Source organism: Pogona vitticeps, chromosome 6 (assembly GCF_051106095.1).
Source record: "Pogona vitticeps strain Pit_001003342236 chromosome 6, PviZW2.1, whole genome shotgun sequence".
In the NCBI taxonomy this organism is placed as follows: domain Eukaryota; kingdom Metazoa; phylum Chordata; class Lepidosauria; order Squamata; family Agamidae; genus Pogona; species Pogona vitticeps.
The window spans coordinates 76,089,800-76,115,400 of NC_135788.1; the positions used below are offsets into that span (position 1 = coordinate 76,089,800).

Below are 25,601 nucleotides of genomic sequence, written 5' to 3' on the forward strand. Positions count from 1 at the left end.
CAATCCCTGGCCATGCCTTCAACAGAGAACTACATAGACCACACATGCAGCTGGTTCAAAGGATTTCTTTTCCATTTCAAGCAGTAGAAAGGAAAACAGTTCAGATCATGAACAAGACTAGAAGAAAGAATGGGACACACTGGGCAAAATCCTGTTGCTTAATGTGGTCATTCAGCTGTTATTTCCATCCCTCCACCCTCATTTCAGCTGGCGGCTTCAGATGCTGCACTAAGTCTTGAGGTCAGCTAATAATGGAACTACTCTGCCCAGTCAATCACTTGTTTTAGGCTAGATGGGAAACTGGAATCTTAAATCAATTAATTAGTAGGTCTGTTAAAAACCATTTACACAGTCAAAAAGGCAGCCATGTTTAATTAGAGAATACATTCTAAAATTATTAATTGTGATCTAAATGCTTGTCACATCTGCTGATGGAAGGCACCTTCTTCACGGAGGCATTCCCCCTTGGCTTTCACACAGGAGGGGAATACTTCCCTCTCCAAAAACAGTAAGTGCTGGAACATAGATAGATCTAAGAAATGAAGAAAATATATATGAGGGTTTTTTTTCTCCTTTTAAACTGTTTCAATCATAAGCAAACATATGCAGATACAATTAGATAGTCTGTAATCAATAAAATCATTATTGTCTTAGAACTGTAGCGCTGGAAGGGACTGTATGGATCATCAACTCCAGCCCTGGTCAAATAGGCACAGTGGGGAATCGAACTCCCAACCGGATGCCTAAACCACTGAACTATCCAGCAGTTCTGTTTGCTTAGGCTCTTGTTAAAATGCAGCTGACTGAAGGATTTGAAAACTATAATTAGATAACCATTATTGGAAGAAACACCTGTCCAGCCACATGGGTGAGTGCAGTCTGCATCCCCACTCTCCCCTGTGCAAGTGGCAGGAGTGAGAGGTGTGGTGGTCTCTTTGGTAGATGCCAGGCCTGTTGGGCCTTTTTTGAAGAGTGCAGCCTCCATGTTCTGTCCATGGGCTATAAAGGAACTCCCCCCCATGGAAAATTCTCGCTCACCTGTCCCATAGTATAGATCAGGGGTCTCAAACATGCGGCCCGGGGGCCATTTGTGGCCCCCCAGATGATAGTTTGTGGCCCTTGCCTTGCCTGCCCACCAAAAGTGCCCACACATCCTCTGCTGTCAAGAGTCAAAAAAAGAGCATTGCCTCGCTCGCCGGCTCTCTCCCAAGACAGCACCTCTTGCACCCTCCATCCAGAACTGCAGCCTGCCAGCTAGCCCACCTGTCTATCGGCTAAGGAAACTCCTGGGCAGCTTCCTTGGGCTCTTGCTCCACTTGGCAGAAAATCTGATGCAGCCCAGCCTCACCCAGACTCTGCCTCTAGCGGCCCCCAGGTAAATTGAGTTTAAAACCCCTGGTATAGATGGCTTAGGGTTACTCTGAGACCAGTGTTATTGGGTCTCAGCTAATCAACCCATCCTGCTGATGCAGAAACCTGGCTAAATTTAAAAGCTGTTCCTCAGCTGTTTCGCAGGCACCCATTATTCATGAGCCTGCCCGGGTATTAAGATCGCCAGGAGAGGCCTTTCTGTCAGTGCCACCACCCTCATAGGTACGCTTGATGGGAACATGGGAAAGAGGTTTCTCTGTTGCTGCTCCCAGATTCCCAGGCAAAGATAATTCTCTTCAGATAGGTTTTTCCTTACTGATTGCTTGTCTGAGAGCAGTTTTTAAATGGATTGTGCCATACCGCTTTTAATGTGGTTTTGGTATTGCTTTTATTCACTTTCTTTTACGAGTGTTGTAATTGTTTGATCTTTTTTACCGTAGTATTTGTACACTTATTTTTTCAGCTTTAAATATGGTCTTTTAATGATGTAAGTCACCTTGGGTCCTTCCTAAGGAGAAAATCAGGATTAAAAAAAAAACACGTTTTAAATAAATTAATAAACAGACAAACATATTTTCATGCACAAGCCCTACAATTTAAAAGTTTAAAAGCCTGGAAAACATTCAAATGTAATTATTACAAATTTTCTGGGTATAATTAATAATCTGGCTAGAGACACATATGCCTAACATGTAGTAGTATTATTTCTGAAAAGAGCACATGGCGGTCTCCCTGGCTTGCCTCAAAAATGCAGGCACATCCACATCATGCCGAGAGATGGAGATTATTCCATTGCTCATACAGATTTTTCCTGGCAAAGGTCTCCATGGGGTTGGGGGGCATAGAGTCAACAAGGGAAAGAAAAGCCATTTCTTGTGGAAGGAAGGACAGCATGTTTACAAAGTGCAGGAGTGGTTAATGCCATGACACAGTCTTTCTAAATAGGAGGAATATAAAGAATGTGCTAACATCTTTTGGAATGCTGTCTTCTGGTTTTGCTCTGTATGTTTCCCTCGGTATAAGCTGTGAGTTCATTATGAATGGGTTCTACAAACACCAGTTTCATGCCTAGAAAAAAAAATATGGATTTTATTCTTTTCATTTTGGGAAGGCACTTTCTGTGTAGATTATAGGACTAAACAGATGAATACTATTTTGCCATTATAACCAGGAATTGGATTTTGGGCCAAAGGTGCTTGTGCAGAGGAAATGGCTCAACATACTGTTTCAAAATTTTGGCGGAGGAGGTGAGGTAGGTTTTAGAATGGCCCATACCAGTTTTAAGATACAATGGATACAAAACGGCCCTTTAAAACAAGAGTTAAATTTGCTAGAGCTAATTTTTTTTAAAAAATTTTGTTTGCTTATGATTCTTTTTCTGTGAAACCCTGTTCGTATTAATTCTAAAGCAGAACATCTACTATGTGCTTTGCCTCAGTGGGATCATAAAATATTTTTTGAAAAAATTGAAAACACACCTTTTCAGCCTATTATAAACTATACTTGGTGATAAGATTTGTCATGGCAAGTGCTCAATAGGAAGGAACATATGTTGCTTAGTAATACCTTCAGCTGGAGAAGCAGCTTGCATGGACACATGGAACGAGGGCTCTCAGATTTAAAAACTTCACTGATTAAAGTGTGATACTCACACCAAAACATGTGTTTGGTTGTGATTAAGGCTTTGCCCCATTCATTTATTGCAATTTAAAGTAAATTGTGGGCCAGAAAATGACAGAGTGTGGAGAGGAGCTCAACATAAGGGATGTTCAACATCATTTACATGTATATCACATCATTTTTTTTCCCTGTGAGCATAAAGGCAGTATGTATACCCAGCATGGTGTAGAGGGTCAGGAGGCCTTGGCTCAAATCTCCACTGAGCAGCAGAAACTCATTGTGGATGTGGAACTGGTAAGACTACTCCTTAAATATTTCACTAACCTTGGAAGCCCTATTAGGGTTGCTATAAACTGGTTCTGAATTGATAAACCTTTCTATTTAGCCAGCATTTTAATTAATTAGTATTCTTTAGCTGGCCATATGAGCAGCAGGATTTATTAATATTAATGTTTTAACGATTGTTTTTAATATAGGATATTATTATAATATTGCCTATTTTTAATGGTTTTAATGTTTTCAAAGTTTTAACATTGTTGTATGCTGCTTAGAGACCACTGGTAATGGCGCGGCTTTAAAAATCTTGTAAATAAAATAAAATAAAATAAATAAATAGCACTTGGCAAAGGGCAGTATACACGTCTCCCTTTTCTGTTTTTATCATCATAACAGTCCTGTGAGGTGGGTCAGGCTGAAAGATAATGCTTCATCCTAGGTCACCAGTGCGTTTTCTGACTCATTGGAGACTAGAACCTCGATCTCTGAAGTCCTAATCCGATGGTCTAGCCACTACCCCACAAAGGTTTTCATGCAGTAGAAGTGGCTTTACACTTTCAACTATGAAGATAATTGTAAAGGCCAGCAGGTCATCCAAAATCACTTCTTTTTTTATGTTGGCAGTTGAGCAATTCATAGAGCCTTTCTTTGCTTTCTAGTTCCTCTGTATTTCCAAGACAGAGAAACAGAGACAGAAACTGTAATATAGACACTGATATAGGACAACATTGGCATTTTTTAGGCATTTCCTTAAGGAAGGAAAAAATTCTACTGGAGAGCCTTCAGGATCCCTTACAGAGCTGTCATTCTTTGGGGATGGTGCTGGTAGCAGTTGCAAGACTTGTAACTTTAGTTGTTCAGTAGCTTCTGCTTCAGAGGTGCCATATGCCTATTCCAGTCAAATCTATCCACCACTTTGCCATTGACAGCCATGGTAGGATTGAATTTGGAGTTACTTGTGGTAGAAGTTGGAAGGGGGAGAAGAAGAACTGGGAGCTGGAACACCTGGGCTTCTTGACTGTGTTTGTGGTGACTCCTCCTGTAGATATATCAAAGCGGATTCCTTCCCAGAGGCAGCACCTCTGCACCACACAAATTGTGTTGCTAAGTCTGCACTTAGCATTGGACTTGGAATTTGCAGGAGGAGTTACGTGTTGAGATATGTGGGTCCAAAACTTCTAGCAGAACGTCTAGGAGGATCCCTGCTGTTGCTTCTTTTTTTCTATCCCTTCCTCCACTATGCTTAATACATCACAACGTTCCTGAAATCATCCCCTCCCATTTTATCATTACTCTGATATTGTTGCCAGTCACTGCCAACTCTGTTTTATGTTCCCGAAGATAAACTGTTAGTTTTGTCTTGGTCTGCTTGTAAAGAGATGTATTTCTATGGGAGGGTGAGCAGTGGGGGAAGTCAGGGATCAGCTGTCAGTATTGTTCAAAGCAGGGGGAGATATGGTGGAGGACAAGCAGCTACAAGAGGAAAGGGCAAGAGGGTATTGGGTGCCTCTAATGTAAATCTTTTGGATAGCCTTGGTGTCAGGTCCCCTGAGTTGAAAGTGATGTTGCTAAAATGCCAGATCAGGGAAATGATATGATTGCTCCTAAGCATCCCCTCTCACAAAGTAGAGTCAAAGCGGCCCCTGGTTTACTGGGAAACTGGTAGTGATGAAACAAGTGGGGCAGGGACTAGAGCAAAGATGGCAGAAAACATAGAGTAAATATGACTGAGTATGGCTTGGGCCCATTGGAAGGCCTATTCTGTAGCAGTGGCAGTGACAAAAAAGGCATTCTTCTCAGCCACTATTGTGTCTCCACAGAGTCATTCAATGGTGCTCTTTTGAGTGGTCAAGGGCCTATCACACCACAACCCCCTGGAAGGTAATGCAGACCACACTGTAGCTTGCAATGAAGAATCTGAACAATATTTTGTGTGCAAAATCTCTCAGATCTGCTCTGACTTGGATACTGTAATTGATACAAATGCTGTGGATGTAACTATGGCCACTGTTTGCCCTGTGTCAGTGGATGAATTTTAGTTTCCACAGCCTGATGATGTGGTCAGGACCCTTGGAGAGATGAAGATTACCACATGTCTGTTGGACCCTGGCCTTCCCCAGCTTATAAAAGCTGCCAGAGAGGGATTGGCCAAGTGGGTAGGAGGAGTGGTGAATGCCTCTTTGCAGCAGGGTAGGGTCTCTAACAAAAGCAGAAGACATCAAGAAGAGGTGGCAAGAATACACAGAGGAATTATATCAGAAAGATTTGGATATCCCGGACAACCCAGACAATGTAGTTGCTGACCTTGAGCCAGACATCCTGGAGAGTGAAGTCAAGTGGGCCTTAGAAAGCCTGGCTAACAACAAGGCCAGTGGAGGTGATGGCATTCCAGTTGAACTATTTAAAATTTTAAAAGATGATGCTGTTAAGGTGCTACATTTAATATGCCAGCAAGTTTGGAAAACTCAACAGTGGCCAGAGGACTGGAAAAGATCAGTCTACATTTCAATCCTAAAGAAGGACAGTGCCAAAGAATGCTCCAACTACCGTACAATTGCACTCATTTCACACGCTAGCAAGGTTATGCTTTAAATCCTCCAAGGTAGGCTTCAGCAGTATGTGGACCAAGAACTCCCAGAAGTACAAGCTGGATTCCGAAGGGGCAGAGGAACTAGAAAAAAAATTGCTAACATGCGCTGGATTATGGAGAAAGCCAGAGAGTTCCAGAAAAATATCTACTTCTGCTTCATTGACTATGCAAAAGCCTTTGACTGTGTGGACCACAGCAAACTATGGCAAGTCCTTAAAGAAATGGGAGTGCCTGACCACCTTATCTATCTCTTGAGAAACCTATATGTGGGACAAGAAGCAACAGTTAGAACTGGATATGGAACAACTGATTGGTTCAAAATTGGGAAAGGAGTACGACAAGGCTGTATATTGTCTCCCTGCTTATTTAACTTATATGCAGAATACATCATGCGGAAGGCTGGACTGGAGGAATCCCAAGATGGAATTAAGATTGCCAGAAGAAATATCAACAACCTCCGATATGCAGATGATACCACTCTGATGGCAGAAAGTGAGGAGGAATTAAAGAACCTCTTAATGAGGGTGAAAGAGGAAAGCGCAAAAAACGGTCTGAAACTCAACCTGAAAAAAATAAGATCATGGCCACTGGTCCCATCACCTCCTGGCAAATAGAAGGGGAAGATATGGAGGCAGTGACAGATTTTACTTTCTTGGGCTCTATGATTACTGCAGATGGAGATAGCGGTCGCGAAATTAAAAGACGGCTGCTTCTTGGGAGGAAAGCGATGACAAACCTTGACAGCATCTTAAAAAGCAGAGACATCACCTTGCCAACAAAAGTCCAAATAGTCAAAGCTATGGTTTTCCCTGTAGTGATGTATGGAAGTGAGAGCTGGACCATAAAGAAAGCTGACCGCTGAAGAATTGATGCCTTTGAATTGTGGTGCTGGAGGAGGCTCTTGAGAGTCCCCTGGACTGCAAGGAGAACAAACTTATCCATTCTGAAGGAAATCAATCCCGAGTGCTCACTGGAAGGACAGATCCTGAAGCTGAGGCTCTAGTACTTTGGCCATCTCATAAGAAGAGAAGACTCCTTGGAAAAGACCTTGATGTTGGGAAAGTGTGAAGGCAAGAAGAGAAGGGGATGACAGAGGATGATATGGTTGGACAGTGTCATCGAAGCAACCAAGATGAATTTGACACAACTCTGAGAGGCAGTGGAAGATAGGAGGGCCTGACGTCCTCTGGTCCATGGGGTCACGAAGAGTCGGACACGACTAAACAACTAGACAACGAGGGTCTCTGCATGCTGAAAAGAGGTAGTAGCAAGACCATTGTTGAAAAACCACTCCTTGGATCCCACAGTATTCAATAATTACCAGTCAGCCTCTAATGTTCAATTCTTGGTCAGGGTGCTAAAGTGGGCCATGGCTTAGCTCCAGGAGTTCATGGATGTGATGGATTATCTAGATTTATTCCAATCTGGTTTCAGCCTGATTATAGGGTGGAGACTTGTCTTGTTGCCTTGGTGGATGACCTACATTGGGAACTGGATGGAGGAAGTGTTCCACTATTGGTTATTCTGGCCGCTCGATGGCTTTCAGTATCATCAACCATGGCATCCTTCTGAGCCATCTCTTTGGAACTGGACTTGGAGACACTGTTTTATGGTGGTTCTGATCCTTCCTGGAGGGGAGAACTCAGAGGGTGGCGTTGGGGGACCTCTGTTCAACATCCTGGCCATTGGCCTGTGGGGTACCTCAGAGTTCTGTTTTGTTCCCTGTGCTATTTAACATCTACATGAAACTGTTGGGAGAAGTTGACTGGATGAGGACGAATAAAGTGAAACTTAATCAAGACAAGACAGATGTGCTCCTGGTCAGTTGAAGGGCAAATCAAGAATAGAGATCCATGGGGCATCAGAAAATTAAATAAATGCAGCATGTCTTCAAAGGGTCCAGATGGAGGGATTCTCTCTCTTTCTCTCTCTCTCTCTCTCTCAGAGTAGTTTTTTAATTGTTAATTTTGTAAAATTTTGTGTATTTTATATTCTTTATCAAAAGTACTTTAAAAAAATAGAAGAATAGGGATCCAGCCTGTGCTGGATAAGGTTATACTCACCCTGCAAACACAGGTGCACCACTTGGGAGTGCTCCTGGATTCATCTCTGAGCCGGGATGCTCAGTTTTCGGTGATGGCCAGGAGAGCATTTGCACAATTAAAACTAGTGTGCCAGCTGCGCTGATTGCTAGAGAGGTCTGATCTGGCCACAGTGACACATGCCTTAGACATATCTTGGCTGTATGTCAAGCTGCCTTCACAAAGTGTTCAGAAATTTCAGCATGTCCAAAAATGCTGTAGCCAGATTTTCAAAAGGGGCTGTTTACGGGGATCACATAACCCCCGCCCCCACATTACAGCAGCTCCACTGGTTGCTGATTCATTTCTGCGCACAATTGAAAGTGCTGGTTTTAACCTATAAAGCTCTACATGGATCCCGAGCTATCTCAAAGACTGCATCTCCCTTTAGGAGACTGCCCAGGTGATAAGATAATCAGGGAGGCCTTTCTCTTGGTCCCACCCTCACATTTGATGGGGACCCAGGAGAAGGCCTTCTCTGTCACTGCTCCCAGATTCTGGAACTCCCTCCTCTCCCATGGGAGGCCAGACTGGCTCCATATTTGCTAACCTTCTGCAAGCAGACAACAATGTTTTTCTTCAGGAAGGCTTTCCCTTAGCAGCTGGCTGTCTGCGAGCAGTTTTAAAATGGGATGGTTTGTATTTTTAAATCTGTTTTAATAATGTCTTTAGCTAAGGTTTCTAATATAGTTTTTATTTAATATTTTTTTAAAAAATATATAATGTACTGTTTTTAGCTTTTAGTATTGTCTCTTTTAATGATGTAAGTCAACTTCAGTCCTTTTTTTTAGGAAAAAGGCAGGGTAAAAATATTTTAAATAAATAAATACGCTATTAAACAATATCTGTATTACCTAAATAAAGTACTCTTTAAGGATATGGCCTCCACAGCTACAAATTCAGAGCATTCTGGAACTTCAGTGAACATGGAAACCTCTTAATATGTTAAACTGAAAAAAGATTTTTGTTAATGGAATATCATACATTAGGCATTCCTTTGCTCTAATAATACAACATTTATGGAAGAAGTGGTTTTCCTCCTTTAAAAGGCGGGGCAGAGAGTTTAACGAGCCCTCGGCAACAATAATATATTTGACATCAAGTTACACAGGTTCCATGTGTTTATTTCCTCAAATATTCAATTAAAGGCTTTCCTTGCCAAGGCAGCTGCTGCTTTGCACAGTACATATGCTGCCTCTTAGATACAGAGCAGCTTTTGAGAAACAACTGCCAACATGCTCTTGCAATATATTCTCAAAGAGCACAGGCAGAGTTCTGACTCCTGTCCTCTGAAGATGCCGGCCACAGAGACTGGCGAAACGTTAGGAAGAACAACCTTCAGAACACGGCCAAAGAGCCCGAAAAACCCACAACAACCATGTTCTTGTAACTTTGGTAATTGTTCCATTTCCAGTATCAGCACTTGGCCAGGGTTGGGGGCGGGGGTGGGGACAATGGTTTGGTAAAACTGTTAGTTGCCATGGCAGTGTAAGCAGGAAGGGTGTCTAGAAGGTTTTAGGGGATGGAAAGCAATTTTGGGAGAACAGTGGCAGTCTCCTCTCTCCACTCACATATTTTCTTTCTCAGGTTCATATACACGGAGAGCCTATGGTAATAAATAATATAAGTAAGGCTGCTCCTTTCTGCATTTCAAAATCTGATAAGCAAGATCTTTATTAAGACCACAGATAAAATACTAAGCAATCCAGACAAGGGAAGTCTTTCTATATAAGGTTTATTGAAATCAGTGTAAGGCTTCCCTTCCACTGAGAGAAAAATATACTGTATTAAGAGAATGTCTTACAGCTCTGTGTGTTCAATGTGCCTTTTCAGCCCTTCCTCTTTTTAGTACCAGATAGGGGTAAGACTCTGATGTTGGGAAAGTGTGAAGGCAAGAGGAGATGTGGACAACAAAGGACGAATAGTGTCATCGAAGCTACCAACATGAATTTGACCAAACTCTGGAAGGCAGTGGAAGATGGGAGGGCCTGGCGTGCTGTGGTCCATGGGGTCACAAAGAGTCGGACACGACTTAACGACTAAACAACAAAAGGATATTTACATGAAAGAAAAAGTATGAAATAGGCTCTCTGTTTTGTTTTCACATTCTTTCATTGATTACTGAAAGAGAGACTCTAAAACACAAATAATTCATAATAATGAAGGAAAGCTTTGTTTTCTCTTTTCTGCAACCATTCTTTCACCCTTTGTATGTCAAATTCCTGATAAATTTTTCATTCAATAACATTACAAAGGAAGTTGCAAAGACAAGGTAATGTGACCAATGAGTGCTATCAGCAACCTGTCAGTGCATCCCAGAGGGAGGAGAATTTTGAATAAATAGTAGGGCCTGGAATCCACTGAAGAGTGCTCTTTTTGCTCCATTGAAGATGGGATTACTTTGAGCTGAGCTTCTAGTACCCTCCATCTTGGATTGCATCTACCTCTCTGCCTCCATTTTGGATGCTTTCCTCTTTTTTGCCCTTTTCTTTGTTGGGTTTTTTTGTGTGTGTGTTGGGGGCAGGGGAGATCCACCCTTTCATTTCTCTGGATTAATTTTGTTGCTGCCAGACAGTGCCTATGAAGTGTGTCTCCTTGGGGTTATTTGTTCTTATTCCCCATTCCCTGATTTCTTCAGGGATTTTCATCTTCTTTGTTTTATTTTGATTTGCCCCTTCCCTTCTTGGATCATTACTGCCTGGGCCTGGCTTGTCTGCTGCCCCTTGTTCAACTAAAAGAGAAGAGACAGTATCAAGGAGCAGGAGAGAAATTCTAGCAATTTTGGTTTGCGATGGCCTTTGATTCCATTTTTTGCATCTGTTTGAGAGAGGCAGCGTGTGCATGAGGAGGTGGTTTCCCTTTTAAATTTGTTTTTAGGACGTATTTTGATGGTATTTAAAAATATATATTTTTCTTTTTCATGTCCTGTTGCCTGCTTTGGGGGTAGATCATGTCTCTTTTGCTCTGCCTCTCCTGCTTTTTATTGGAGGGGTTTTTGTTACTTGGTTAATTTAATTAGCAGAACTTAAAGTACAAAAGCCAGCTGCAAAAAAAGCAAAGCGTGCTGCTTATATACCGCCCCATAGCGCTTCAAGCACTCTCTGGGCGGTTTACAATTTAATTATGCAGGCTACACAGTTCCCCCCCCCCCCCAGCAAGCTGGGTATTCATTTTACCGACCTCAGAAGGATAGGAGGCTGAGTCAACCTTGAGCTGGCTACCTGGGATTTGAACCCCAGGTCGTGAGCACAGTTTTAGCTGCAGTACAGCAGTTTAACGACTGCACCATGAGGCTCCTATAATAAAGGGGAGACATAAAGGAAAATAGGTAAAAGTCCCAGCTTCCACCCAGCCCATTTTGTTCACATAGTGACTAGTCTTTTGTGTATAAAAATCACTCTACAAGTGGCTTAAGTGCTTATTTACAGTTGTGGAACTTCATTTGCAATCCAAAGAATAAAAGGGAAGGTATCAGTCTCGAAAAATCTTTCTTCAGAACTAGCTAGACATCAGCTTCTCTTGCCTAGTGTGAAAGGACCAAGAGGAAAAAGTTTACATGTCTGCTCAGGTCGAAAGAAAGAGAACAAACAAAACAATGGAAGAAAACAAACAGAAAGCAAGGGCAAGGGCTTGCCTCAAGCCCAGGAAAAAAGATTTTGCTAATTGGTTACTGGCAAGACATAGTTATGTTAGGCTGTGAAGCCTTTTTCCCACTGAAACCCAGTGTTAAATTGCATGCAGGTTTATTTTCTCCAACAGTGTTTAAAGAGTCTTTCAGGCTTTAGGAATGCAAGGAAACATGAGTGGGAAACCTAGAATGAAAGAACCTGAAAGAGGCGTTCCCCTTTGTGTAAAACGAAATGACCAGTAGGTGAAAAATACGAGGGAAAAAAGGGATGCACCCTCCCCCAAAACAACACAAAACAAAAAAAAAAACACAAAAATGTTGAGCATGCATATTTCTAGTGTAAAATGTAAAAAAAGGGGGGGGGGCTGAGGATGACGTTTCTGTTCTATCTGTCAACCAGAGGTTTCTTTTTCCAGATATGTTGTTCATTCCTAATTTGCAAAACACAGATTAAGAATTATTAAAACATTTTCTATTGTTTTACAACTGTACTAAAAGGACAGGATGGCAGATTGTCTTAAAACTGTGCAAAATTTGAAATTTAGTTGCACAATTATTAACTAGTGAATGAAGAACAGAATCACACTTCTGTCAGTTTGTTTTTTCTCACAGATCGATGAAACATTTTGAATAGATTACAGATATTTTTATTAAACCCTTCCTTTTTTGTTTCTTTTGTTTATATCAATAGTGCACATTATTGTCTATGTTTGCCTATGTGAGACAGAAAGAGAGAGAGAGAGAGAATGAATTTCAAATAAAATGTCCAATCCCACAGAGACTATAGTCCAAATGTTCCTAACGTATTTGGATGTATTCTTTACCATTCTTAATGAAATATTAAGTGGGAAAAATACATTTGTTTCATCTCAAATATATTTGGCAGTGGATATTTAGATACTTTTATTCTATGGTGTTCGCCTGCAAGCATTTTTAGAAAATAATTGGGAAAAGTCAAATCTTCAAAAAAGGGTGGTTTCTAAAAACAATCTGAATACAATGGTTGACAGACAGAGAGAGAGAGAGAGAGAGAGAGAGAGAGAGAGCAGGCAAAAGCCCACTGAAGCTGCCATAATGGACCCTCCAAAACAGCTTAATTTATTGATAGATTTAATTGATCTTTTGTGGAGTGCCTCTGCTTGACATCAGCTTCTCTTGCCTAGTGTGAAAGGTTGATAGATCCACATTATGACATTTTCAAATGCTGCTTTATTAGTTGACACAAAGAGAACCCTATCAGTCAGAAATCTCTATTTGGACCTATTGTTGATTGCAACCGTTTCTGGAGGGGGGGTTAGTACCTTTCTTTTTTGTGCTTTTATTCCTACTTAGTCCCTCTTTGAGTTATGCTTTGTGATTCTGTACCATGTGGAAAATATAGATGGAACTCTTTTGCAATTAACTGAATGCACAGGTTTTGTGGCATAAGTCATCCCAGATCACATGGCAAAAGATCTATAACTTCCTTTTCCACTACCATCATGTGAATCCATACATCTCCATTCATAGATAAAAAAATGGCTGCTAGATCAATACCTAGGTAGAAGTCTTGTTCAGAAACTAATCACATCTATTCTGATTTAAGATAATTGGCAACCTTAAAGCTTGGACGTGGGTTTCGTGTTTTTTTTTTTAACTTGTATGCTATATAACATAGCTAGCCAATAGGATCTGGTGGTTTGCTCCACTCATTCTCTCCATGCTTGAAAAACTCGAAGGATACTTGTAACACAAGTAGCTATTTCTAACACTATATGTTCAAAATATTTTTCATCCAGGCTTTTCTCTTATATTCTGAGATTCTATTCCATATTATTCAAGGTGCACAAATCAGATTAACTTTTATAATCTTCAGCTTTCAATAGATACCACCTAAAATGTTTGAAAGTTTTTATAAATGATATCTAATTTTGCATTTGTAACACCAATATGTGCCCCATTTTTTATTGTTCTGCCCCGCTGGTGTGAACCCATATCGTGAAAATATTAACTATGCTTTGTACAATATTTTTAAAAACAAGATGGGGACATAGTAAAAATCACAATAAATCGGTAAAATCCAGCTCAGCATATACACCTTGACACAGAATGCAGTAAAATGCCATACAAATTGCCATAGTTGAAAGAAATGATCATGTGAAGAAGCTAAAAACCATGCCATGAGGACTACATTGAAGATATAAGATACAGTGGTGCCTCGCTTAACGAGTGCACCATTTAACAACGAATCTGCTAATGCGATCGCATTTCGATGTTTTAATAGGCAAAACATCGCATTGCGATCATCGGTAAGCGTTTCGCTAACCGATCTTTGCATTATGATGTTTTGGGAACAGCTGATTGGCGGTTCCAAAATGGCCGCTGGGTGCAGAAAATGGCCACCCGCAGCGTTTTCGTGCCCTGCCCTTGCTTACCGGGCGGCGAAAATGGTAGCCGGATGGAGGGTTCCCCGCATAGCGGTGAGGTTTTCCCCAATAGGAACGCATTAAACGGAGTTTAATGTGTTCCTATGGGTTCCCCCCCTCGCATAGCAACGAATCTGGATAGTGACATTAATCCTGGAATGGATTAACGTCGCTATGCGGGGCACCACTGTACTTAAATTGCTTAAAAGAGATAAAATGCCCATAATGCCAATGAGAAAAAACAAATAAAAAAGCTCAAAACAGTATTGAAAATACAACACTGAGTTCTAGGTAAACCCCTTTAGGGAAAGTGTTCTAATTAGTCTAATTTCAAACAAATGTGTAGAGCAAACAAAATGAAGGATATTTGTGCATTTCCAGGGTGTTCATGAGACAGAATTAACAGTCCAGAAGCATTAACAAGGCAGATTAGCGCACTGACTAATCCTTCATATTAAATCTTGAATTCATGTGTAAACATTGAAAATGGTGAAGGAAAAAGAAAAATGTGGGAAAATTACGGAGAATGTGCTCTTTATTTTAGAAAAGAACCTCCTTTGCTTCTCCTGCTGCAAGGCGATTGATTACATCATCAAGATCCTCTAGTCTTGACACCACTTATTTGAAATCCAAGGAACAGGAAGGGTAGGGGCGAGAGGATGGATGCAGCAAGTGAAACGAAGAGCTGCTTGCCTGTTTAAGAAGGACCATTGCCCTTTTAAGATCCATTGCTCACTCCCTTCCTAATGGCTGCCCTAGGAAGTTGTTATACTAGAGGCTTTCACTTGGCAGCCGGAAAACTGAAGAGGAAAAATTAAAATGAAATGATCTGCAACATCTGTCTTGGCTGCACCATTCACTTTATGACTTGGCTTTGTTTGGAGAACCAGGAATGTACAAACACTGTCATGGTCTCAGAAAAGAGTTGGGTCAGCAGTTCTCCAAAAGTCACAGAGTTGGGGGTGGGGTGCTAATACTGGGTGGGGGAGGCACAAAGAAAGAAGCCCTCTTAGAGCCACCCACCATATTTCAAGCAGAAGGAATGTGCAAAGGTTTGCTACTATGGGTACCCTTAAGTCCGAGGAGGAGGTCTAGCTCATCTAGCTACTTCAGAAGGACACCGTGGTACAATGTATTAAGGGCTGCCAAGACATCAGCGAGTAGGGGGGAACAGAGTTGCATTCTTCCTATCTCTCTCCTGATGGAGTCCTCCCACAGAGCTGGCATTCTGGTTTAGGCCAGCCTTTGCTAAACCTTGACTGAATGGGTTCAGAAGACCCTTCTCATCCAGGAGAGCGTGTATGTGGCCATCTGTGCCTCACGTGAACACTTAGTCCAAGAAGAGAACATTTCCCACTAGCCAATAAACGTTATTGATATCTGAGTCTCATGATGGGTTCTTTGTGATTTGACAGCACTATTACTTCCTGTAACACAGCAGGAACCACTCCCTCTTAAACATTAGAAGAAATGAATGTTAAACAACTTCAATTGGTAGCATACGCATAGAGAAATATAATAGGTTGCCTTAATTTTCCTAGCATGAAGATAAGTACAAGAGAAAGCTTATCTGCTAAATTTCCACATGGCCACATCCAGCTTGCCAGCTTCTGAAATTCTGCTACCCAGGGTAGCAAGTAGGGGTAGAGCCCTCTAGCCTTTTGGGGAGAGGCTGGAAAAAAATTCACCTAAATGGTATGGCCACAAATACTGCTGAAATTGAGGCTACCCCATTTACACCCTAGCAAACTGTGCAAAAGAAAAGCATCTGGAGCCTATTGAAAACAATGGCAAACTTACAGTAGAACCACAAATTTTAAAAATCACTATCTCACTGGTTTCATTTGTAAAGATTAGTTTTGTTTCCCATTCAGCATTTTAACAGCAAATGTTGGTTTTTAATATTTCAGTAGTTCCTTTGTTCCCCCTTTGGTTCCCATAGTTTTGTTGTTGTTTTTGGTTGCTACTTTCTATAAAGAAGCCTTGTACAGTGTAATGTTGTTCCTCCTGTAATGCTGTTTAATGTAGCAACACAAACCTGGCAAGTGACCTGAATTTCACAGATCAAACTGCAATCACGTAGGAGACTTGGGGACCTGCAGACAAGAATGTTTTGCCTCACTCTTGCTGTTCTATTCCCTGCCCGCAATCCGAGTGCTCCCCCAACTGACCTTTCAGGCAATTTCCACTGCTGATTCTTAGGAGGTTGTTCAGGTGTGCAACATGCCTACAATTCCTGTGAGGGTATTGCATATGCACCACCTGATTAGCTTTCTTTCTTGTCTGTAGCTACAAGAAAGTTAATGTGTGAAGAATCTAAAATAGGCCTGCACAATTGGGATGAACTGCTGAGCTGAATGCACCCATAAGCTAGGCACAGAGGCCTGCCATTGTGCTTGACAGCCCCACTGTCTCTCCCAGGAGAGTCCCTGCCTGCTTCTGGTTCAGTGGAATATAAACTGTGAGGGCTAACTCTGAACTATCCATAAAACCTTTAGTTTCTAGTCTTCTATGATATGTACCCTTGTTCCCATTCTTTTCAGAATGTTTTTATGTCTCAGTTGGGTGTCACTGATGAACAAGCTGAGGGCACAGTCACACTGCCAATTTGCATTGATTCCAGTCCCAACTTTTTAGAAATTCTTGTAAAGTCACATGGTTTATCACCTGGTAGGCACGTTCACTCTGACTTAAATTACATCAATGTCGTTTTGGTAATTAAACCAGTTTGGGAAACTACACTAGAATCAACTCAATTTCCTTTCTGCATGCGGAGCACACTCTCGGTTATATTTTGGGTTTAATTTTTTTAAGTGACCTATCACTAAATTGAATGTCTATGAAGTGCTACCTGGTGTCACAGTAATCGCTAACAACTGAGGGGAAAACGCCAGTGAGGTGATCCTAGCCAATTACCTGATGGAAAAATGGGAACTGGGTGGGGAGGCTTCTGGCAGGTTCAGCCTGAAGGGAACTGATGCTGGAGCCTCAGCCCCTGCACTACTCTCCTGGATGCTGCTTCTTGGAGGAGGCAGCCTGCCAGGTTGTGTTCATAACCTCACTAGCTGTCTGGCACCATTTCTTCTAGCAAGGGGAATCCTCTAGCCTGTCAGCTGGTTATCAGGCCTCCCACGGCTGCCTCCTGCTTCCCCACTGTTCAGCAGAATGCTGAACAGGTGATTTGCCAGTGCATGGAACAGCTGCTTTCTGGGCTAGTGGACCCATCATTCCCATTGCAGGGTGATGTTCCTAGCGCACCGGCCATCTTCCAAGTCCTGGTGTGTCTGCTTTACACCTGCGGCCATGCTGTTCAGCTGCTGGGTGGGCTGAATCATCTGGGTAAATGGGCTCATCAGCTGCATTGCAGGGCCTTGCTCCTGGTGCACCAACAATTGTCTCTTGGTGCTCTCGCTCTGCTCCTGATGGTCTTCTGCTGCTCTGCAGGTTCTTTCAGTGGTCAAATGGGGAGAACAGGGTAGGTGGTTATAATGCTGAATGTACTGATGAAGTGATACAATGATAGAACTTTTAAGAATTAAAAAATATATATATCAAGGAAAAATGGTGGTGCCCCAAACACCCAAAATCCACATAAATACAAATTAAAATAGTGACATTCATATCAACAAAACCACATTAAATTGAATCAGTTAAGGCTCCAAGATATTTTGTCAGCTTCTTCAAAACAACTTGCTTTGCAGCCCAAATAAACTGACTTCTCTGTGTTGTATGCCCATGAATTTATACATCCATTTAAATAATGATAAAATTGATTTAACTTCCATTCTTATTGCCAGCAGGACTATGCCCATATTCAGCAGTGGCTCTCCAGCCCCTGGAAGCACTTTTCTTCTGCAGTGTAAATTGCCAGGCCTAAGAGCTCCTCTCTTTTAAACATGCTCTTAAGCCTTTTAGGATCTGATCACACACTAACAGAAATGCATATTCCATTCTGTTATACTGTTTTCATTCCAGGCATGCAGTTTTTACAAGCCAAATTAGACTTGCAGATGATGCCCGTGTTTATCTCCCAGTGACCAGTCATAAAACAAAAGCAAGTTGATATGCAAAATGAAGCGAGAAAAGCTTATGTTAGGACAATCAGATATTTATCACTTCAAAAAGACTGCTTCAAATGATGTGCTGACTGTATTATCTAGTCTGGGCCTGATTCAGATAGATTATGTTTTAGTTGTTTTTTAGCTTTGTCCATCTGCCCACAACAACCATTAGATCACGGCCATGAAAGCCTTCACAAATACATTAACTTTCCTGACCTTATTGTCTTTCCTACATTTCAAAAACAATTCCCTGAAGAGACAAAAAGCCAAAATGTGACAGGTACGTCTGTATCCCAGAACTAAAGAGATTCAGACACGATCAACACCCTCCTCACCCAAAACACAGAGTAAAACACTATTTTTGTACCTTAACTTCCACCACAAGTGAACACTATACACAGTACATCACTAGTGGTGTGGAAAAGCTAAAATGAGACAAATTGATATTGTCAACATTTACAAATATCAGCTTTACAGCACAGATTGAATTATAGTCATACAGACCAAAATCCTGTTGTGTAACTTATGCCAACGAAGAGGAAATGATGTCACTGCAGCAACAGACCATTGCTAATGAGCATCTCCATTGCAATCCTTCAAATGATTCATCATTGCGCAAGAGTCAGACAGGCAGATAGCTTCACATGCAACCCAAGAATGCAAGTGGGAACACTTTAACACTTTACCAGCTGTTAAAAGAGTTAACACTTAAATTTCAGGTTGCATTCAAAGTTATCCAACTCATGTGTTTAAAAAAATGCATGAGAAATTGCAGTGGGGCCTCTAATTAGCAATAATCTGCTGGTGCGTTGACATCATGTTTCCTATGCTGGCATAAGTGATGGGGAAAATCCTATACAAGAGGATATGGGTCATAATATTTATTAATATATATATAATGCCCTTATAGCTTTTAGTGCTATGATCCAAGGAAAACAAAAACTTAGGAAAAATATCCTTTTCAATGTGTTTTCTGGTTTTCCCATTCAAATTTCCCCCATAAAAGCTATATTGGTAACTTCAGATGATGGACTAGACTGAGTTTTTGAACTCAGTTTAAAGTCACGCAGTTTAAAGTATTGGGGTCGGTGTGTGTGTTTCTTGGGAAAACGTTTAATCCATTTTTAAGCTGTTTCTTTGTATATCAGTTGTATAGTTTAGGGGGCTACATGGGCCTTTAAATTCATTCCATTTGAGGTTTTGTCCCTCCCACCCACATGTTGGCAAGTGTGCTAAACTGTGTGGGGTTTATCAAGTAATGGATGACAGGATCACGGATTTTGGACTGCAGGGAAACCTTAAAGTCTAATCTGTTCTTTTTTTCTGTCTGTAAAACTAAACTAGCGCTATCACAGTTTGAAAGAGAGAGGGGAAAACACCATTAGCGGCAACAGTGAGTGGCTGTGAGAGGCAGCCAACATGATGGCAACACAGACTCATTGCATTTGAGGGTGTATTGCACCCACTCACCCTTGCACTTGCTGCCTCTCACAACCACTTGGGTTGCCACCACCAGTGTTATTTTTAATATTTGTTTTATATTTTTTATTTCTTTCAAACTGGGATAGCACTAGTTCAGTATCACAGACAGAAACCCGATGCAAATCCAGAAATGTTTTGATGTGTAACCAACCCCTAAACCGCTTAGTGCTTCCTCAAGGAAGGGTTAAAAGTGTTAATGCTAACACTACTAACCCATTCCATTTTTAACTGGGTTGCTTCACACAGAACAGATTTCCTACCTTTATATAACTTCTGAGTAGGAAATTAGATCCATCATCCTCTCTCAAACGAATGTTGTCACATATCATAGAGGTCTGATGTAATGAGAAATATATACAGTGGTACCTCGCAAGACGATGACCCCACATAATGACGAATCCGCATGACGACAAGGTTTTGCGATCGCCATTGCGCTTCGCAAAACAGTGATTCCTATGGGGGAATATCGCTGGATGACGTTTCGGTCCATGCTTCCCCAGATGCTTTTTTTTCAGGAACGATGCTTAGCAAGAGGACAATTTAACAGCTGATCAGCGGCTCCACAAGTGGCTTCCCTAGGGTGTTTGGGACCGATGGTTAGCAAGAGGACAATTCAACAGCTAATCGGCAGCTCCGCAAAATGGCTTCCCTAGGGTGTTTTCTTTTGCAAGACAGCAATTTATAATGGCTTCCGTATGGGCTATCTTCGCTGGATGATGACTATTTTCCCCATTGGAACGCATTAAACAGGTTTCAATGCATTCCAATAGGTAAACACTTTTCGCAAGACGATGATTTCGCTAAACAGCTATTTCAGTGGAATGCATTATCATCGTCTTGCGGGGCACCACTGTATGTGCATTTCTTATAGATTAATATCAATTCAGCTTCTACAATGTAGGAACTTGATCAAATCCAAAAAAGGTTTTATTGTGTCTGTTTTCACTTGGTTTTCCCTCCCTATGGTTTCAGATCATATTATTAATGTCTGGTAGGGAAGACTGGTTGGTGAACTTGCACAGCACCTTTCCAAGTATCAAGACCCTGGGATTATCCTGTCCCTCCTAGCCTTCTTTCCCTTAGGCAGGATTAGCATAGCCAGCAGGTGACTGCCTAGCTCAGAGAAACTGGTATTTCTTTAGAGACCTTGCATATTTGTTTGTGCATGTTGCTTCAGTGAATTTCATTCCTGTTCTGTAAGCTGTAGCTTGGCACAGAAACTATTCTAGTATCAGACACTCAGTGAGCATCTGCATATAATGGTCTGATGAGACACAATGACCTGAATGACTGGGGATCACCGAAAATCATGTCAGTGTCATGATTTTAATTGTCAAAGTGAAAATCTGGTCTTCAGCTCTTCATCAACATTAACATTAAGTTTTGGACTGCCTCTGCAATTTTGCAACACTCTGAATGTTCCTATGCATATATGTTTGCAGGCCAGTATGTGAGTAGCTGACAATATTGGTCCATCACCTACAGCTTCCTGAAACAGTGAGAATTAGAGATGTTCAGAAAGCACCTCTCCATCTTCTCAGCGGCATTCACAGAGCTCTGAAAATGGCAGGGGACCACCTTCCACATTCTTGAGTGGTATTGAGAAATCCTGAAGAAAGTGTTTTAGGGGCACCCAAGTCATGCACTTCCACTCGTTAATCTTAACTTTCCTCTCAATTTACTTTCCTTTTTGTGTTTCCTTATACAATTCAGAGATACTTCTCTCTTTGATGAGTGCATTTTTTTAAAAAAAGCAAACCACACAAAACTGAAGAAAGGGGCCAACCAAAGATGGATCTGCAGTTTAGGAGTTCTGAACTTTTACCTCAGATGCCTGAGGGCTGTACTGCCTAAGGCTGGGAAGGATGTGTGCTCTGCATGTGGCTCAGAAGCAAATCCCTTGGTGCCCACCAGATCCCACAGTCTTCACAAACACATACATGTGTACAAACATTTTCCCACTCACTCCCACAGTGACATCTCTCTGTTTTTATGTCTTAAAAACCGGTGGGTAAATGCTGCATATTTCTTTTCTCTCTCCTACCTCCCCTCTGGCCCCTAATAAATCAACAGGCTGGAGTATTATCTAGGTAAACCTCATGATAGTTTTTCTTCTGAACACTAGTAGCTAATTGTTTCCCAAAGTATGGCTATTTACTTTCCAACATCACAGCATTTATCCGTTTCTTTAGCCCCATCTGAAATACAGCCTCAAGGTCATTGTGCCTATGTACTCTTTCTTCTGAAGCCTTTGAGTTTGGGTACTTGCTCTTTGTTTTTGTTTAGAAGCCTGTATATCACTAGTTTCTACAACTAGCCCAGGCTTGAATTGGTTTCCAAGATTTGTGATCTCTTCCCAGAACTATTCCCACTTTCTTCTGATATTTGCCCCCTTTTTTCTTGAATTGCCCTCTTATCTCATTTATGCAGAGGGATTGATGTTGACAAATTACCCAACTATCCATGGACAGCCAGGATGTGAGGAGCCTTCTGTTTCTCTTATTGTGGAGCAGGAATGAGTAATGTTGTTTGTCTAGACTACACCTTGTAAAATCCCACAGCTAGTGTGGTCAATCCAAAAAACAAACGTCTAGTCTGAAAATCTAAGTCTTTCTATTCCTGGTGTGGAACATATAAACTTATATTTGTTTATTCCATGTTTCTTGTTCTTTCCCTCTTTTTAACCAGCAGTTGAGCTTTCCTGATTAGGAATGGGGAAATCTATTAGTGTTCCATTTCCCCCATATTCAAAATTTGGAAGTAATTTTGTTATTTTAATAAATTTGGATCAAAACCAAAATGAAATGAAATTTCTTTCTCTTCCATTTCTTGATGTTTAACTTCCCAACACTTAATCATTTCCAATATACAGGGCTAGGTCTTTGCTCCCCCTCTTTTAATGTATATATATGTTAAAAATAACATCATTCAAGGGAAGTTATTTTCCACTTTGTTGAGACACAGTGCATACATCTGCTGTACAGGTATGGGAGCAACAGTTCTGGGAATATTCCTTTAATCCCTGTGATTGTCTTAATGCACATACACATACATGTGAATGGAGAAAGATGTGGAGCGCCACCTTCATTCCAAGTTGAGGGGAACTTTGGGTCAAACTAAATGTTACCAGTAATGTGTATTCTCTATTATTAACATGTTTTCCATTGCATAATGGGATGATCTCAGAGATACTATACCTTAGAAATCACACTTATACTATATTTATTTTCCATAAACAATGCAAGCTACATGCAAGATGCTTAGGTCAAGAAAAGGACATAGCATGGACAAACAAATATTTTTCACCACTTTTAAATACTTACTAAGTTTGCCTCCAGAAAGAAGTGAGTTCTATCCATGTAATGGACAGCAGAAAGGGAACATGTTAATATGGATTGTCCAGATCACTGTATAATGTGGAAAGAAGTTCTGTGAGCAAAGGATTCCACCTCTTATTCAAGAACTTTGTGGCAAAATGTGATTGCAAGAGTCTCCTAACATCTGGCTTTCAGGAATTCTCTTCTATGCAAAGCATTTTGGTTTAAATATTGCCTTCTAGATATCTCCTTATATAGGACCTCATAATTTTTAAACATCAGATTACTAAAGCAATTGTTTTGACTACCGACCACCCTGACTGCATTAATACTATGCTTTAGTGGACATAAATTTCGTCGTTTTGCTTTATATGAATAAGAAGATTTATGAGGTTAGACAGACCATTAAGTCATTTTTTCCCTTTAACAATGTCTTTGATTCAGTGAAATCAAATTTATGCTCTATGTTATAGTGTGCTAACAGCTATTTCTTGTGGGGGCTAGGAATTCAGCAATAAATTTGAATTTAATAAAGTGATAATAGATCTCAAGGAAAGGGAGATTCAGAGCATTAATTTCTTTATTTCTGTCTTATTAAACAAAAGGGAATCTGCATGTGATCTATCTACTAAATTTTGCATTAAACAGGTATATGCTACTACAATGCATTTGTAACTACATAACAGAAATTGTTAGCATCCAATGCATGACCATTGAGCAAGATGTGGATAAGGAATGAAGTAGCTGGAGAAACTCATACCTTCCATACTAACGTGTTATTTCCTATATGCAACACTGGAAAGTCAAACATGCTTCTGCACTTCTGAATTAAAATATCCACAATGAATGTAGCACATTTGTAACCTGTCCTTCCTCTTCAGGGAGTTTCCCTTCCTAATCCAGCTTCTGGTTAGGCATAACAAAATTAAGTTACATATATATAGTTGAGATATGGGTGTATTTATGCTATCGTATTTTGAGGGTGCTCTTCTCCCCACCTCTGGATGTCTGTTTGGCTTTTAGTCATATCATAATTTAATAGAATTCAAAAATTCTCTCATATATAGATACTCCTGCATTTTGTAAAAAAGAAGCATAGAGCACTATTTTTAAATTGAGTATACATTGTAGTCTGTGTAGTTTTAAAATTTTGATTTACAAATATGGGAAATTCTAATGTAGTTCTTAACATCATCTGTAAAGGCACCGGATGACACCACTACAATATTAATTAACATGACTGTGCTCCATACTACTTGTGTGTCATCAAGTTGATTATGACTTATGGTCATATCAGGGTTTTTTAGGTATCAAATACACAGAGAGAAGTGGTTTACTGATCCCTTCTTTGGGGGGGGGCACCCTAGGACTTTGCAGCTTGCCCAGGGCCACACAGGCTGGCTCTTGTCCCTGGAGGCACAGTGGGGGATCAAACTCTTAACTTTGGGCTCTGCAACAAAGCACCTAAACAACTCAGCTACCTAGCTAGCTACCTTGCTCCGTAGGAACTAAATAATTTACAGATTAAGATATCTTCTGCAATACCATGGACCAGCAAGCAGGGTGGGCGGGCGAGCAAGCAGGGCAGGAAGACAAGTGAGTGGGCGGGTGGGCAGATGAGTGGGTAAGAAATCAAGCAGGCAGGCAGTCCTGTCTCAGCCAGAGCACAGCAAAGGCCACATGTGGGAGAGGAAAAGGGGAAACAGAACAAAGCCTGTGGCTGCCCACGAATGAGCACATGGGAGGAGGTTTCCCAGTGATGGGAGGGGGGAGGAAGTGTCCCATCTTCAGAAAGGGCTTTCAGAGGACAGCCCAGCTCCTTAGCCCTTCCTTGCCAAAATGCTGCTGCCTAGAAATGGGGGCCTGAAGGGACCCATCATGGCCGGCTGGTGGCTGGGAATCAGCTGCTCAGCTGTGTGGTCCAGACCGTGACGCTTTTATCTTTTTAAATTCATGCTATATGGTATAGTGCTGTATCTGATAGCAGGAATTTAAAAGGGAGGGGGACATTTGCATATGCTGAATAATTTCCAGTGAAACAATTCCAGGTCCAAGGTTGAAATAAACAGACCTCTCTGGTGGAGTAAACTAACTCTCTGCCACATGCAAAAAAGAGATCACCTTCCAAATTAATCTGTGTGTGCATGTACCTCATGTAAATCCCCTAATTTGTTTATTAATTTATGCTAAACTAAAATTAAATAGGGTTTGGGTTTGGTTTTTTGTTTTTTGTTTTAGTAGTGGGATCACTATGTTACAAACAAGGCACAAGCAGGGCACAATTTGGAGTTCCAACAGAAGTCTTCATCAGGCAAAGATGGTATAAAGCTTGTGGGTGGGAGAGGAGGCAAATGATGCCAGATGTGACATCTGTTCTCTAATGCAAATTGCTGGCAAGGCAATATGGAGTTTGCAGCCTCAGCTGGCACAAAGGCGTTAAAGTTCCCTCTTACAGTCTCTTCCCTCCGTGCAGATAAAACAGCTGACCCGGACTCCCTGCAGGGCTCTTTGGTGCCTTTTACTTCTCCTAATCCTAGGGATCAGTTTTGGCTATTTCTAAAACCACACAGTACCATACTTACAAATATTGCTTGTTCCTATGGTTAAAGTTAATACGGCATCTGTTGTTACACCGGAGGTTAGCTCTATGAGTCTTGCATCTGTTTGAACAGCATCAGTCTAGTCGACTTCAAATCCATGTGCAGCCACCAAAGGAAATGCAGTGGAACAATATGTCCTGACCATTATCGTCTGGGTGAGCTAAAATTAC

At 41.2% G+C, this 25,601-nt stretch overlaps 2 long non-coding RNA genes across 3 annotated transcripts in view; one reads left to right on the plus strand and one right to left on the minus strand.

Moving 5' to 3' along the window:
• Positions 1-25,601, plus strand: part of LOC140708375 (uncharacterized) — an 86,426-nt gene that overhangs the window by 58,831 nt on the left and 1,994 nt on the right. The gene's annotated exons all lie outside the window — the stretch shown is intronic.
• LOC110086081 (uncharacterized) lies at positions 356-25,601 on the minus strand. Of its 2 annotated transcripts, XR_013537434.1 has the most exons (5): positions 25,414-25,584; positions 22,838-22,921; positions 2,341-2,439; positions 1,807-1,879; positions 356-532 (listed from the first exon to the last, which is right to left on the minus strand). It is a non-coding gene; the product is annotated as an uncharacterized LOC110086081 (long non-coding RNA). The 2 variants fall into 2 exon arrangements; XR_013537433.1 differs by lacking the exon at positions 22,838-22,921 and having other exon boundaries at positions 25,414-25,601.